This window comes from Panthera leo, chromosome B2 (genome assembly GCF_018350215.1).
Source record: "Panthera leo isolate Ple1 chromosome B2, P.leo_Ple1_pat1.1, whole genome shotgun sequence".
NCBI classification, from domain to species: Eukaryota; Metazoa; Chordata; class Mammalia; order Carnivora; family Felidae; genus Panthera; species Panthera leo.
Window position 1 is genome coordinate 41,494,846 of NC_056683.1, and position 14,643 is coordinate 41,509,488.

Sequence of the window (14,643 nt, forward strand, 5' to 3'; positions counted from 1 at the left end):
GGTGGGCGAGGAGTCACAGAAACAGTCTTAAATCTGTCAGTAGAAAGATACATAAAACGTGAGGGGGCATCTGATCCAGCTTGGCTGAATCTGGGGTCTTCTCTTGACCTGACCTCTTGGTAGCCCCATAAAGAATGGGCAGGAGAAGACAGAACAGGGAGGGGGGGGGGAGGTTGAAGTAGATGGTCCAGGCGGAAGGGATGGTATGAGCAAAGGTGTTAGGGGGGACTCAGGTGCATAGGGGTGAGGGATATTGACAGGAGAGGGGCAGGGTTAGCTCGCAGGGAGTCTGCAATGCCAAGAGGCTCTGGCCTGTCGGGGATGAGCAGCATTTGAGGGGTTTTAAAAGGAGCACCCCAGCAGTGGGTCAGGCAGGAGGCAGGGAGGCCCAAAGGAGGCTGTTGCACCCCTCCAGGGGGAGGTGCTGAGGGGGTGGTGGTGACTTCTGCCTCTCCTGGCTACATTGTGAGGAAGACAGAAGGCAAGGCCCCTGACCCACAGAGCTTTTGGTCTAGCAGCCACGCATCACACCTGCCGGCTTTTCCATTGGTTAACACAGAATCCACACCATAGCCCCGTGAGATAGAGGCTCTTGTCATCCCAAGTGAATATTTGCTGGAGCCTTCTAAACTGGCCTCCCAATTCTCCTCTCGCCACCGCCCCCCCCCCCCTTAAGTTGATTCTCACACAACAGCCAAAGTGAGTCTGTTAAACTGTGAGCCAAATCATGTCACCATTTGGCTCAAAACTCTGCAGAGACTCTATTTTACTCAGAGGAAAAAACAAAAGTTTACACAACAGCCTGAAAAGGCCCTGTACTCTCCGGGAAGCCTCTACCTCCCTGCCTCTATGACTTCTGATCTGCCTTGGTCACTCAGCTCAACTACACTGGCCTCTCTGTTCCTCAGACTGCAGGCGCTCTCCCACCTCAGGGCCTTTGCACAGGCTGTCCCCTTTTCTTGGAGCACTCTTCTCCTAGATGGGGCAACGTGTGGCTCTCTTACCTTCAGTCTTGTTACCTTTTCAGTGAGGCTACCTTGACCACTGCGTTTACAATCAACACTCCTTCCTCACTCCGCACTTGGATGCTCCTTTTCACCATCCCTTCTTTTTTCTTACAGCGTGTGCCATCTTCTCGCTTACTCTAGAATTGAGAGGTCTAGTAGAACTGTAACGTGAGCCACATGTGTAATTTGAAATTTTCTAGGAGCCAGATTTAAAAAGTTAAAAAGAAACAGGTGAAATTAATTAAAAAAAAACAACAACCCTTTTTTTAGGGCATTTATTTTTTGAGAGAGAGAGAGAGAGAGCAGGGGAGGGGCAGAGAGAATCCTAAGCAGGCTCTGCACTGTCAGCTCAGAGCTCGATGTGGGGCTCGAACCCATGAGGTCATGTCCTGAGCTGAAATCAAGAGTCAGACACTCAACTGACTGAGCCACAGGCACTCCCAGGAGAAATTAATTTTAATAATATATTTTACTTAACCCCAACATATCTAAAAATATCATTCAAACATTTAATCAATATAAAAATTATTAAGGAGAGATTTCACTTTTGTGTGGTACAAAATCTCTGAATCTGCTGTGTATTTTGTTCTTATCACACACCTCAGTTGGGAACAGCCACATTTCAAGGGCTCAATATACACATGTGACTAGTGGCTACCATTTTGGACCACATGGCTCTAAAATTTACTTTCTCTTTTGTCTGCCTTCCCCCTGCCCCCCTGCCCCCCGCCACTCCCACTGGAATGCAGGCCACTCGAGGGCAGAGACTTTTGTCTGTTTTGTTCATCATTGTACCTCCAGCACCTAGAACAGTGCCTGGAACATAATTCATCCTCAGTTAACGTTTTTCAAGTGACTGCAAAACTGAGGCCTGGTGACTGAGGGTTTCATACCAAGGCTGTGGAGGTGAGTGAGGCCAGCAATGGTGGGGGTGGTTGGTGGAGGGGCTGACAGGTAGAGACGTGAACAGGGCTGGGCAAGGAGGGGACTCAGAGCAGGTGGTAGGGATTAGGGTCAGAGGCCTGTTGGTCAATGCCAGGCACTGTTTCCTCCTTTTAGCCACCCTGGAGATGGGGCTCATTATTTCTGCTTGGCAGATGGGAACCAGGAGGCTCAGAGAAGGTAAATAACATGCCCGAATTTATGCACAGCCAGTAAATGGTCAAGCCAGAATTTAAACCAGCTTTCCTGACTCCAATTCTAGTGCTCTTTCCACCACACCATGGTTGCCCCAGGCTAAGGCAGAGCATCAACAAATAAAAATGAATCGTCTAGACTGAATACAAACAGCCAGAAGAAAAGTGGGACAGGGGGAGGATGTGGTGGTGGCCAAACCCAGGCTGAAATCCAGAGTTCCCCAAGTGTGGTAAGGCAAGGCAAGGCAAGAGATGTCTCTAGGGGCTGGGGCTTGTCATTGGAAGATCCGAAACCTAAGCACGAAAGAAATTGCAACATGCAGCCTTGGAGGAGAGAAGCAGTCTTTAAATAGACTGTGGGGAAAAGAAGGATAAAATGAAAATACTGCATCCCCCGGTTGTATAAGACCTGCTCATCCCCCACCCCAGAGGAAGACCCAGTGCCAAGCTACCCCTGCTCATCTCCCCCTCGGGATTCACACCCTCCCCTCTGGCCTGACCACTTTTTTCCCTGGACATATACACTGCTCCTTCTCAACTCTGATCTGCCCAGCCTGAGTCCCTTTTCCTTTTTCCTAAGCAGTGACAGACCCTGGCCATAGCCCCAAAGGCCTTTGGAGTACTTGCTTCTCCAAGGAACCTCCAGCCTACCCACTTCCCTCCTGCAAGGAAGCTGGGTAGATTTATACAGACCTTGGTGATTCTGCATCAGTTTCATGTTAAGACCATTATGGTGGCCTGTGTGCAAACATGGCTGCCAACTGTTCTTCCCATCCCTGTGCACACGTGTCGCTCCTCCCATCAAGAAGTAGAGTCTATTTTCCTCCTTTGAATCTGGGCTGGCCGTATGACTTGCTTTGACTAGGAGGATGTGCCGAAAGAGCTGTTCTTGGACTTTTAGCCCTAGACTTTCAGGGACATTACAGTTTCCGTTTTGTCCTCTTGGAAGGCAGCCGCCATGTTGTAAGGAAGCCCAACTACCATGTTGGAGAGAAAGGCCATGCAGAGAGACAGAGAAAGGCTGAGGCAGGAATGCTTCCCAGCTATTCCAACCACCCCAGGCTGAGGCACCAGACATATGAGCGAGGTCATTTTGGATTCTCTAGGCTTAAGGGAGCTGCTCTTGCCAACAACCATCTGTTGCCCAAATGTACACAGTTGTGAACAAATACATGGACTGTTGCTGTTTCAAGCTGTGAAGTTTTGGGATGGGTGTTACCTAGCGATTATAAATCATCCAACTAAACCATCACATCCTAGTGCTTGGACCTTTGTCCGTTCCTATCCATAGGGTTTTATTGGTATGTGTGATGGTCTCAGGGGGTAGAGTGAGGTTCAAGAAAGGAGGGATGTAGATATAACAGAATCAGAGACCAGGGGTCTGCCCTCGTAGGAAGTCTGGTGGGAAGAGTCAGGACAAGTGCTGCCCCAGGCAGGACAAAGTATTGTCCAATTTTGGGGGTGAGGAGAGCAAGTCAGTTCTAACGAGATCTCACTGGGAGAAAGTGGGCCTCATCTACAGCATGAGGGGAGAGGCTAGAGGATAAGAAGAACAGGCTGAGAGAGAAGCATGAGGAATTTGAAGGAAAAACCCGTGGCATCTTTTCCTTCCCTTCCCTCCTTTCTCCCTCCCATCCTCAAGCATTTATGGAATACCAGGCATATGTGCTGTGCCTGGTATAGAATGACCTCTCTTTCACTAGGGGTGGCTTTAGCATAACACCGGCCTAGAGATGGGGGGTGGAGGAGGTGATCCTTGAGAGGCCCTGCAGAACTGGACTCAGAATTGTTGGGAGAGAGACAACTCAGCCACATCCACGGGACACCATCCATCAGGACTCGGGAAATAGGGGAGGGGAGGGAAAGAATCAGTAAATATTTATAATATTTATAATCTGCCTGGAAAGGGAAAATGCAAGGCAAATATAGGACCTGGCTGAGCATCTGCAGAGGAAGGGATGGAAGCCAATCGGAAGGGGGAAGAGCTCCAACGGCGGGGAGCAGTCGTTCAATGGCAAAAGAACCATCAGGCCTAGGAGCCTATGGAAGGAGGGCGGGGCCTGGGTCTCCTCAGGACAAGAGGGCTGAGATCTGAAACAGATTTTAAAAGGTCATTTTTGCCTTTTTTTTTTAAGTTTATTTATTTATTTTGAGACAGAGAGAGAGGAAGGGAGGGAGGGAGAGCACAAATGGGAGAGGTGCAGGGAGAGAGAGAGAGAGAGAGAGAGAGAGAGAGAGAATCCCAAGCAGGCTCCATGCTGTCAGTGCAGAACCCGACCCCGGCTCAAACTCACGAGACTGTGAGATCATGACCTGAGGTAAAATCAAGAGTTGGACACTCAACCGACTGAGCCATCCTGGTGCCCCGGTTGTATTTGCCTTTGATGGTGGCGGGGTGGAAGGGGGGTAGCTTATTAATGAAAGAAGTAAAGTACTGCCCTCAGGTAGCTCCCAGTCTGAGGGGGTGACATGGCCCTTGCCCTCGGGTTGCGCCCTGTCCTCACAGACCTTCTGGTCTCAGGGAGGAGACAGAAGCCCTTCCAGCAGACGTTTCGTTGTCGATTAAGATGGAAACCACTCTCAAGAAGGCACTCCCTTGCCTTCATCTGGCCTGGTAGATGTTTGGAATCACTGGGTATCCGTGTCTGAGGAGCTCTTTTCAGGGCCTGCACCCTTCTCCTTCTCTCTTCTCCCAACACACATTTACAGTCCCGCAAGGCTTCTCTTCCCATTTGTTAAGAGGCGAGCATAGCTCACCAGCCTGGGCCCTGACACACATCCCCTGTCAGCCTCTGGGTCTGGCTCCAAGTGGGACAGAAGCCAGCATGTGTCCTCCTCCTGGGGTCCTCCTTGTCTCCTCTGCTGGGGAGGTCTGAGAACCCCATTCACCACCTCCTCAGGCTGCAGGGAGACAGTGTCCCTGTTCCCCACCCTGTTTACAGCTATGCCATCATCGTAGGACTGGAAGTCTCTTGAGGCAACGGAGTGATGGTCTGTGAGGCCCTGCCTGGTGCCTCTGCAGAGCCATCTGGGTTGCCCTGAGCCCCACCAAGACTTTGGACAGATCTAGGTTAGAATCCTGTGTCTGCCTGGCTAAATTTCTTCTCTGGGCCTTAACTTTCTCTTCTCTAAGATGGGGACAATCACACCAGCATTGTGAGGTGGTGTTGATGTGTGAAAACTAATATAGTGCCTGGTACGTAGGTTGCGCTCAAAGCCGGTCTTTCTAATTATGCTGTTATGTCTAGTCCCCACATCAATGCCCTTTTCTTCTCTGAGTTCCTACTTTGGTATAATTTGGTTGTTTTTCTCCCTCCTCACTTTTAAAATTTTAAACTGAAATCCCATAGCTGGGGTTTATACCGATCTTTGTTAAGTTTAGGGCCTTCCTCTCTCACTGAGGAGTGAGGCAAGCCAGGGCAGATTCAGCCCAGAGCCCAGGAGTGGGGAAGCTGGGTTGTCCTGAGGGGAGGGAGGGTGTGGAGAGAGACATCCTGGCCAGGGATGATGCCCTGTGGCTCCGAACCCAGGGCCAGGCACAAGGTGGGCGTGCCATCAGTATTTGAGAAATTAATGAGCCAATGAACAGGACCAGAGCACAAGGCTATTCTCGCCCTGTCCCCCCAAACACACCAAGAGCCTCCAGTCTGAAAGAGGACGCCTTGTGTCCACCCTTCTCTACACAGCTGGGCTTTGGGCAGAAAACCTGGAGGCCTGAGGCAGGGCTGCCTGGGCCGGCCGCTCTCAAACCGTTCCCAGCTTACATCTGAGGGGTCCACAGTGGAGGAGGCTCTCGGGGGTCCATCTCAGAAGCACCCCAAGGTTACAGTCCTGTTGTTCCAGGATCTTTGGGGGACAAGGTTTGTGGTACAGGTATGGGGAAAGATCTCTGGGATTGGGGCAGGGAGAGGAAGGCTTTCCCTGGGACTCTCAGAGCTGGAAGCTTCCATTTCCCAAGGAGGCCGCAGGAGGATGTCTTCTGGGGAAATATTCAGGGAGAGGGTTCGAGGCTCTTTTTGCCTCTGACAAAGGAACCTGCATCCCTACTCTAGTTCCCTCTGCTCCCTTCCCTTAGGCTTCCCTCCCAGCGAATCCACCCTTACTCCCCTTTATCCGGCTTGAGAAAGGGAGAGGGTGGCTGGGCCTGCATTTAGGGCGTGCTGAAGCTAGGATCGGTGGGGGAAGGCCTTCCGCTGGCAGGACACCCTCGAAGCATCCTCTCACCCAGGGCTAGACAGGTCTTCCTCCACACAAGCACATCCACAGGCTCGCACACATGCAAGTGTGACAGGGGTCACCCCTCCCAGTCACGGGGCGGCCGCCTGGTTGGGTAAGGGCTCCCAGGGCAGGGGCTGTGAGGCCCAGCTGAGGGATCTGGCTTCTCAGGATGAGCCCCTGTGGGGCTGGGGGGTGGAGGGGGGGGGTGCTGACCTGGCTCTAATTCTGTGACCCAGAGCTGTCCTGTGGGAGCGACTGACTATTCTGCAATAGTCACCTCATGGATATTAATAACCCTCTATCTGGCAGCCACAGAATTGATAACGCCTGGTCACTTCTGGTCCTGCCTGGCTTGACTGCCTGGGTTCAAAACCCAGCTGCTAATTCTGGGTCCCCGCTGTCCAAAACCCAAACCTAAAACATAGCTCCAACCCTGACAGCCTCTAAATCGTGTCACAGGGCAAAATTACCTTTTCGAGCCTTAGTCGTTGTCTGTTAAACAGGTACCATGACTTGGGGCGCCTGGGTGGCTCAGTCGGTTGGGCTTCCGACTTCGGCTCAGGTCATGATCTCACGGTTCGTGAGTTCGAGCCCCATGTCGGGCTCTGTGCTGACAGCTCAGAGCCTGGAGCCTGCTTTGGATTCTGTGTCTCCTTTCTCTCTGACCCTCCCCCATTCATGCTCTGTCTCAAAAAGAAATAAACATTAAATAAAAATTAAAAAACAAAAACCGGTACCATTACACCTAAGGATCAGAGAACTGTGATCCCTGGGGGAAGGGTGAGTGACTGGCATGTTGTGAGTGCCCAGAAAAGGTCGTCAGTTGTCACTATCGTGACTGGGCACAGGGTGGTGGGAAGAGAGCATTGGGATCCAACAGAGCCTGGCTCCGCTTTTCCCATCAGTAGCATTTTCTCGCTATCTGACCCCGGGCAAGTCACTGACCTCTCTGGGCCTCATTGTCTCTACCTGTGAAATGGGCACGATACTACCTTTCTCCCAGGTATTAATGTGGATTAAGTTAGATAAGGGAATATAAAGTGATTACCACTTAAGGGGGGTTCAATAAATATAGTACTTGTTGAATGAAAGAATGAACATGAATCACATCGCTCTGTCAGGGTCCCGAAGGGGTGGGACAGATTCTCCGTCATCAGCCCGGGTGCTCCCTGAGGAAGGGGGTGCAACTTCTGGGCTTGCTTCCTTGAGGCTCATCTACAGAACCCAACGAGGCTCAGCATTTCAGATGATTTATTCCCTTGGTCCGTATGGAATGCGGAAACAGCCCGTGTAGAAACCCACAAGGGAAGACAGAAACAGCTTTTCCTTTCCTCTTAGTAACGGGGGACAAGCACGTCCTGGGACCCAGCCCTTAGCTCTGCTCCCGGGCCTGGGAGAGGGGATGTTTGTGCCCGCAGAGGTTATGAGAGCATCAGGGCATGCCTTCCTGGTGAGGCCAGTGGGCTCACCCCCTTTCCTTCTGGCTGTGGCCGCTTCAGCCACACCCTTGGCACTGCCCAACTCTAGCGGCCATACTAAAAGCCCAAACTGTGGGGGAGGGAGGCGTGTTGGGGGCTGCAGGGAGGAAGGAGGGCAGAAGAGACATGAGCGGGGGGGGGGGGGGGGGCGGGGGGAAGAGCTCGGCTTGATGCTGGTAAAACCCTCCCCCAGGCCCCATGACTTCAGAGAAACTGCCCACAGATGCCGGTGGTGTGCCTGGCCCAGCCGTTGGTTTGTGCCTAAAAGGAAGTTTCCCCGAAGACTCTCTTATCTCAACCGGCCTGGTGCAGCTGCCGAGAAGGAACGAAGGAAACAATTTGCTCCCTGGCCCATCACCACATGCCCACTCCAAAGGCTCTTCCTGGCTTTCTGCGTCCCCGCCACACTTCTGAGGGAAGGAGGGGAGGCGGCTACTCAAGCTGGGGGTGTTTACGGGTCTGAGGGCTGCCTGCTGGCGGCTGAGAAGGTTCTAAGGGACTCTCGTTTCTGCCCCACCCCCCACTCCCGCCGAACAGTACCGGGTACCTGGAGACCTCAGCTTCTCCTGCTGTCCGTTAGTCCTACATGGGCCTCCTGGTCAGCCTGGCCCTTTCATGCCACGTCAGTCCTGGACGTGGGGTTGCCCGACACAGCAAATAAAAACACAGGACGCTCAGTTAAATCTTCATTGTCTGAAATTCAAATCTAACCGAGCATCAGTCTGGCAACCCTACCTGAAAGGAGTGGCTGGAAACTTCCCCCTAGGTGATTCCTTCAGGTGCTTTGATGTTTCTCTCCTTCCTCCTCATCCTTCTTGTGGCTTTGCCAGTGAGGTTCCCGGTGTAGACACTGCATTTGGGTCCCTGTTCTGGAGATGTCCATAATTTCTGCCTGCAGAAAGCCATGTGAAACAAATCAGGAGCTGTCTGAGGGCAGAGGCAGGGTCTCCCTCCTCAGACTAGGGGCTCCCTGAGAGGGAGGGGCTTTGTGTCACCACTCCCCGCACCCCGCCCCCCAGCCCCATCATACTGGGAGCCTCTGTTTCTCCTCCCCATCATGATTGGGACCATTCTCTGGAGGAACTGAAACTGACCCCCAGGCCTGACCCTTTCCGTAGGCTCAATAGAGTCTTGAGTGCTGGGGCCTGGGGGAGTCCTAGCAGAGCCCGTTACTCAGCAAATCTCCATCTCCTCTCTTCTGATGGTCCTCCAGTGGTAATCCTCTCCCCCGGCCTTGTTTTTGAAGGCAGTGGTCTCAAGAAATCCCCAGGATCTGGAAGCTTACAGTGGAAATTCTGCTGTGGGAGCCTACTGAGCTCTGGCTGGGGCCAGGTCACAGACCAGCCCTGCAACCTTGGGCAGGTTCTGGTTCCTCTTAGGGTCTCAATGTCTCTACAGGTACAATGGCAAGGTATCTAGCCTGCTGACCTTGGAGTAGTGTTTTCCAAACTGCAAACTGTGATCTGTCGGTGGGACATGAGGTCATTTTAGTGGTTTGGAACCAGTATTATGCTTTTTCTTAAATCTGAAAGAGAATAGAGGGGCACCTGTGTGGCTCTGTAGGTTAAGCATCTGGCTCTTGATTTCGGCTCAGGTCATGATTTCGAGTTTCATGAGACTGAGCCCCACATTGGGCTCTGTGTTGACAGCACAGAATCTGCTTGGGATTCTCTCTCTCTCTTCTCTCTCTCTCTCTACCTCCCCTCCCCCGTGCTCCCCCCGCCCCCATCTTTCAAAATAAATAAATTTAAGAAAAAAGAATTAAAAAAATGCAGACAGGCTTGCACACAGTAAGGATAGATATTGTTTGTTGAAACTCTTGAAATATGTGTGTTCGTATGTGTTCAGGGGTCGCAGTGTAGGATGTATTTTTTCACGTGGGTTATGGTAAAACAAAATGTCAGGAAGACGGTACCTTAGAAGGTATTGTGACAGAAGGTGGCAAGGGCAGTTGGAGACCCTGAAGTGGGTGTCTGCTACTTTTCTACCTCCTGGGTGCCAGATTGGCTGGCCACCCCCTCTCTGGGCTCTCTTTCACTCTCCTGGGCGGCCATCGTCCTGCTGGCGTCTGTGGGCCCAGACCCATGCTCCCCAGAGACCAGGTCATCTCCCGGCTGAGAGCCCTCAGGGGCCTGATCTGGTCCCCTGGCCAATGCCACAGAAGAAGGTACTGGGATCCTCAGCCTGCCCAGCTGCCTGTCTCTGCCCAACAGTAATACTGTATTGGGAAACCGAAGCTCTGGCCAAATGGAGAAACACTGCTCCCTCCCTAGCTTTCCCAACTTCCCTCCACCCTACCAGGCCTAACACTCATTAACCCCTTCCTGGGGACTGGGGGAGGGGCCTTCTTCAGGGGTGGTGGGGTCTGGGTGGGTGGACAGGACAGAGAGGGTGAGGGCCTGGGGACCCTCTGCTGTGCTGACAAATCTCTGGCTTTCTGAAACTGACGGCTGTCTTTCCTCTGGGGAATAATATCCAGGTGTGACCCATATTCTGGGGGAGAATTTGAGGATGAAACAGGAGGAAGTTGGGAAAGACCTGGCAGATTGCTAGGATGTTATATCCCTGCTTGCCTCTATCTCTGCGGGCGCTGTCATCCTGGGGTCCAACTCACCTAGGGTAAAACAGGCAGAACGGGAATAGACCCTGGAGTTGGGTCAGGCTCAGTCAAGGAGGGGAAGATTTGGTTTGGGGAAAAAAAAAAAGGTAAAACCAAAAGCTCTTAACCTGTGGGCTTTCAGTTTGAGGGAAAGAACAATCTTGTCTCAGGTCACCAGTCTGAGGGAGGGGATACAGTCCTTCCCTCAGGGAACCCCAGTCTGAGGGGGAGACACAGCTCTGCCTTCAAGGAGCCCCAGTCTGAGGGGGAGACACAGCCCTGCCCTCAAGGAGCCCCAGTCTGAGAGAGGAGACACAGCCCTGCCCTCAAGGAGCCCCAGTTTGACGGGGAGACCTAGCCCTGCCCTCAGGGAAGCCCATTTTGAGGGGGAGGCCTGTGGAAGTCTATCTCCTTGATCCTTCTCCTTAGGATGGTGGCTACAGCAGGGCCCTGGAGGCTCTGAGCTGGCTGGTTTGACGAAGAGTATGGCAGGGCATTACTATCCTTTTCCCTGCAGTGTTTGCCTGTAGCCTTAGGAGGGGTATGGTCTGGAGAATGCCAGGGAAGATTCCTTTCCCTCGGCCATACCCACCATCACCCTGCTAGCTCTCCCCATCACTGGTGGACTACAGGTCTGAAACCACTTCGTTAAATCCCTCCTTAGATTTAGGGCTAGAAGGGATGTTGGAGGTCGGTGAGTCCCAGATCAGAGGAGGAAACTGAGGCCTAAAAAAGGGAATGAATGCTTCCTGAGGTCATACAAGGAAGTAACTGCAGACCCTAACTCCCCGGCATGTGCTCTGGGCTAGATGGAGACTCTGGGGGATGTGGGTCCACTCAGCACATGCGTGAGTGGGAAGGCACCGTGACCGTGTGTGTGTGTGTGTGTGTGTGTGTGCGCGTGTGAAGGCGGAAGGGGTCCAGTACAAGCTGCTCCGGGTCCTCTGTGAGCAGATGGGGGTCCTCCGTGAGGGGTCTGGCTATCTCTGTCTCGGGGCAGGGAGGGCAGGGACAGGCCTGTACCAGGGACACTGGACAGGTCTTATACATACCATCCCCATGCCAAGGCCACCCGGCCCAACCCTCTTGGGACCGAGGGCAGAGGCCAATGAGTCACAGATGACTCAGGTGCTGGAGGCCACAGCCACGCGTGGCACATGATAGCCGAGAAGAGCTGGGCCTGTTCCTGGAGAGATTGGTGACCTGGGAGGCTGACACTGTGAGTCTCCTTTCCTAGAGGACACCCAGTCAGAGCTTTGAGGCTGGAGGCTGGGCCCCTGTGGTGGGGCTCTCCTTTCCCCCTGCATCTTTGATCCACTGGCCGCCCAAGCGGTCCTCTAGGGGGACAGAGGCGGAACTGTACCGAGCTGTCCCTGCTCCCCCTGAGGTATAGGGTTAGGGTTGCTCTTAATGGGAGAGAGTTTTCCCCGCTCCTGTGGAACCGGCACTCAGCGGCGCCCTGCCCTGCCCTGCCCCTGCCCTTAGACGGTGTCAGAAACTCCACAGCCTTGACCCGCCGCTTGATCCTAAGGCCTGGGCCACAGGATGAGACAATGTGGGGCATAGACAGCATCCCGGGTTTGGGGAGGAGCAGACTGGGGATGGGAAGTCTCGGCCTGGCAGGGCATGCCCCAGGGTCTCTGTCCACCTGAGACACCCTCCTGATTACAGGGTGAGCAGCCACGACCAGACACTGTAATCTGCCATCCTCCCTCCCGCCAAGGGCCTGTGGCAGCCTTTCCGAGTGCTTTTTTCCAACTGTTTCTTAAGAACTCTGGGAAGGGGGAAGCCCTCATCCCCATGGGGTGAGGCCAAAGATAAAAAGAGGTGAGGAGAAGGAGGAGGGAGATGAGGAGAGAGGGAGGGTCAGCGAGGGGGTGGGGGAGGAAAGAGGGAGGGAGGGAGAGAGGGCGAGGAGCAGAAAGGAGGGGTGAAGGGAGAAGAGAGAGGTGCAGTTCGACAACAGAAGGCTTTCTCGGGTTGACAGATTGAGGCGGGGGGGGGGGGGGTGGGGTGGGGAAGGGAGGATGTCCATTCTCTGTCCCTCAGACCCCGGCATAGATGCTCTTCCTTGGAGAGACCCACTCACCTCATGGCCTCAAGCAGCAGCCTCCTCCGCCATCACTTTCTACAATTACACCCTTTAGCGAGGAAAGGGTGGCTCAGATCTTGTCACTTTGGAGCTCAAATCCCTGCGGCAGCTCCTCATTTCCCTCAGAGTAAAGCCCTCACGTGGCCCTCAAGCACCTCCATGATCCCTTCCGGGACTGGCTGCCTCTCTGATTTCCATTTCCAGCTCCTCCCCTTCCATTGCTTTAACCCCACTGGCCTCCTTACTGTCCTTCAATCAGATCCAACCTGCTCCTGCACCAGGACCGCTGCACGACCTTTCTCCTCTGCCTGGAATGTTTTTCTCCAGATATCTACAGGACTTACTCCCTCACCGTCTTTCAGGGTTTTGCTCAAACAGCACCTTCAAAATGAATCCTCTCCTGAGCCACCTGTTTAAAATGGCAACATTACCCACCCCACCCCCCATCTCTTACCTTACCCTTTTGCCTAAACCTTGATCCCTTCCTAATGCTCTCACATTATAAAACGCACTTATTTGTTATGTGCACTATGTGTTATCGGTCTCCCCGCAGCCAACTAGAATTTAAGTTCCACGAGGGCAAGTATCTCCGTCTGTTTCGTTCACTGATGTATCTCTTAAGTCCCTGGAACAGCACCCAACACATAGTAGGTGCTCATTTTATGGAGGGAGTGACTAGCACTTACCCTGTTGGAGGGACCTGTTCTGTCTGCCTCTATCACTTATCCCCACTCACCCATTAATGTCTCTGTTTATAATCTGTCCCCCCACCTGGAATAACAGTTCCACGAGAGCTGGGGCCTTGTCTACCTTCTTCCCTGGTGTGATCCTGGCACCTCTTGGGCACAGAGTAGGCACTCAGTAAATATTTGATGGAAAGGACCTGAGGTGGAGACCAGGGAGAGTAGGAAGGCAGGACAGTGACCAGGAACAGGCCCCTATGGGGGGTGGGGGTGGGGGGGTATTCCTGTAGAAGAGGATAGAGGGGTATCCATCGGTCACTCGGAGGCCCCTTAAGAATCCCCCATTCTGAGTGGGGGACATACTCATCCAGGCCTGTACATACAGACACACACACACACACACACACACACACACACACACATACACACACACTCCAGGATGATCACACATCTGTGCACACAGCAGAGAGGGGGGAAAAAAGGCCAGAAACTGTATGGCCAGGTTGATGATGGCATCAGCCTTAACCCCTGGGGGCTTTCTGGAGGAGGTGGCCTAGTGCTAGAGTGGCACATGAGGAAGACTATCTGACAACGCCAGTCAGAAGTAGACAAGGACCATGTGGAGGAACTGGGGTGGGGTAGAAAGAGGAAGGATGTGGCCGGGGTCAGCAGAGGCCTCAGGCAGAGCTGAGGCAGGGCTGAGACGGGCTGGTCCAGACCCCAAGGGCTTAGGTTTGGGGTTCAATGGGGCCTTACAAGATACAGAGGCGGAGGAAGAGGCTGGGTTTCCCAACCAGAATCCCTAGAGGAGGAATCTGTCGCCTTTCTCTAGGGGAGAAACGGTCAGCGTCGCCCTGCAACGCAGGAGGCTCCCAAGGGGAGCTCTGGTCGCAGGGTCTAAAGCCCGTGTCTCCCTCAGAAGGTGGCACCGAGAGTGTGGTTTCGTATTTGATCCCAGCAGGTAGTTTTTTCCAGTAAAAAGAAACTCTTGGCTTATAAAAAAGAACCGTGCCCAAATCCAAATAGTTGCACTTGTGTAACACGAAAATGGGCTGAGAGGGCGAGCAAGAGTTAAAGAACCACAAACACCAGGCATGAGGTTGTCCTGCCAGCCCCACGGCCCCTCTCCTTTGGCCCGAGGGGGAGGCCTGGCCGCCTGCCGCACGGTGTGGAAAACCCAGAAGGAAAACAATTTTGAAATTCTACTTGTGATGGATACACTTCTGGCCATTTTGGCCATTTTTCAGAGCCAGGCCTCTTCTTCCCCATCCTCAGTCACAACCTCCTTTGAATTCTTTAAAAGGCTCTACCTTTTGTTGTCATGTGGGCTCACTGTTATATAGCACATTAAATGGAACAGGTTTGTGAGCAAAGGACATTGAGCTTTTTTCCTGAAATATGACTGGTAACCCTTGGCTTCCCTTGTAACC